Here is a 2538-nt window from a genome sequence, read left to right as displayed (position 1 = left end):
GGATAAAAATCCAAAATTGCAGGTAAAAACTCAATTAAAATCAATTTATTAAAACTTAAAATTAAATTAAGTTCCACAGTATTAAATATATATGTGTGTATATATAAATATATATATATATATATATATATATATATATATATATATATATATATATATATATATATATATATATATATATATATATATAGTTTTAGGGAGTATATTTATATCAAAACACTTTGATTCTGTCATAGCCTCGGGCCGACCAAAGACGTGTGAGTGGATTTCGCAGATTGAAACTGAAGGAAGCCCGTCTTGTATATTTAGATATACATATGTTTATTCTGAGAATATGACCAAAGACTGCGTGTACTCCATCCCATGCAGTTGTGGTAGGTTATACAAAGGCGAATCATGCGGCCTGCTCAAAATAAGGGTAGACGAACATCGCAAAGCTGTGACAGGAGGAGATATTGATAAATCGTGTACAGCTAATTATGTATTGAAAAATGTAGACCACCTTCTCCTGGGGGATGAAGCTAAAATAATAGACAGAGAAAACCACTGGAAAATACGAAAACTAAAAATGCAGCACATTAGCTAGGACACAACAACCTCGTAAGTTGACCGAGTGCAGATATGAGCAGCATATGGGAACCGGTATCAAGGAAGAATAGGAGAATATTAGATTTATAAGTCCTAAAATTCACTCCATGATTGCCAACGGGCATATGGCGTAGTGCTTAAAAACGCGGACTACTAACCCCAAGAGTCCGATTTCGAGTCCAGGCAGTGACCTGAACAACAACAACAAGAATGATAATATCGAAAAATACCTTAGGAATGAGAACCCAGTTTCTAAATTTCCGCAAGACACCTGATCAAACTGGAGGGTATATCAGCCGAAACGTTGTGTTAACAACAAACAAGATGAGGACAAATATCCGTCAAATGTAAATAATGTAAATAATTTAAATAATAATAGAGCAAAAGTAGGGGAGCATCATAGTCATGTGTTGAGAGGAATTATTTGGGGTTTGGATAATTCACATTTGGAAACATGGGAGTTTTGTTCCTAATCTTTAAACAACCTTTATTCAGGGACCTTTTGAGCAGGGTGAGCTACTCAACCCGAAGAATATTCTAACTGGGCCCCACATGCAAGGTCATACACTGTTTATCTTGGTATGAAATCACCATGTCGCGCACATGTGGTTGTGATACATGTACCTGGTGTATCCTTATCACGGGTGGTCATATTGGGCTTCGTATATTTGTATCCTAGTGTCATTTTGATGGCGTGTACTGCTCTCACACTCAATAGTAATAACAATAATAATAATAATGATGATGACGATAGACTCTCCCGTCGAAGTTGACGTATGAACATTCAACTTTTACAAAATAGCCTGCACAAAAGATTTGTTTATAATGATAAAATGTTCTTGCCACACAATAGCTCACTCTCTCAATAAAATTGACTTCACCTGGTCAGGTGCACTGTGTGCCATGCATCAGGTGCCGAAGTGATCGCAGAGAACGTTGCTAAACTGCTAAATTACGAGGACATAAACACACCAACATCGGGTGTCGAGCGGTGGTGGGGGACAAACACAGACACCAAGGCACACACACACACACACACACACACGTATATATATAGGTGAGACCTAAGAGTATTACTTTTTGCTGGGAGTTGTGGCGTGCTCCAGTAATCTAGCTACTCGGAGGCTTGGATGGTTGGCCGGTTTGAGGATAGGAGTTCTGGTAGTCTGTCTTCTATGGCGATCGGGTGTCCGCGCTAAGCTCAGCATCAATATGGTGTTGGAGAGGGAGCTCATCAGGACCAGGTTGTCTAAGGAGGGTCTCTTCGGCTCAGGGCGGAAACGCAGCAGGCAAAAGGCCCCGTGTCGAGCAGTAGTGAGATCGCGCCTGTGAATAGTTGTCGGTTTGCAGTCCGTTCGATACAACTGAATACCAATCTAAATTTTTAGGCGCAGGAGGGGCTGTGTGGTAAGTAGCTTGCTTGCCAACCACATGGGTCCGGGTTCAGTCCCACTGCGTGGCACCTTGGGCAAGTGTCTTCTACTATAGCCTCGGGCCGTCCAAAGCCTTGTGAGTGGATTTGGTAGACGGAAACTGAAAGAAGTCCTTCGTATATATATGTGTTTGTGTGTCTGTGTTTGACCCCCCAACGTCGCTTGACAACCGATGCTGTTGTGTTTACGTCCCCGTAACTTAGCGGTTCGGTGAAAGAGACCGATAGAATAAGTACTAGGCTTACAAAGAACAAGTCCTGGGGTCGATTTGCTCGACTAAAGGCGGTGCTCCAGCATGGCTGCAGACTAATGACTGAAACAAGAATGCCACGTAGTGAGACTAAACCCAAAATCATGTTGTTGGGGAGGGGGAAGTTTCTTACCAGGCAGCCACACCTGCGGAAACCTTGAACATGTATTGTTGCCTTTGGCATTGAAGTCTCTCTCCGTAATGCGTTACAGTTCAGATTCCTATTTCAAACACAATTCTGTATCTTCCAATTTTTTTCTTCTCTCT

General features: G+C 41.3%; 1 non-coding gene across 1 annotated transcript; it reads left to right on the top strand.

The window, feature by feature from the left end:
- The first annotated feature begins 1670 nt into the window (after positions 1-1670).
- Positions 1671-1968, top strand: LOC149135350 (signal recognition particle RNA). The gene has a single exon (XR_016242440.1).
- Positions 1969-2538: the final 570 nt, after the last annotated feature.

Source organism: Octopus bimaculoides, chromosome 6 (assembly GCF_046866305.1).
Source record: "Octopus bimaculoides isolate indiv1 chromosome 6, ASM4686630v1, whole genome shotgun sequence".
Classification (NCBI taxonomy): Eukaryota; Metazoa; Mollusca; class Cephalopoda; order Octopoda; family Octopodidae; genus Octopus; species Octopus bimaculoides.
The sequence above is the reverse complement of the archived record's forward strand: the minus strand, read 5'-3'. Positions and strand labels throughout refer to the sequence as shown.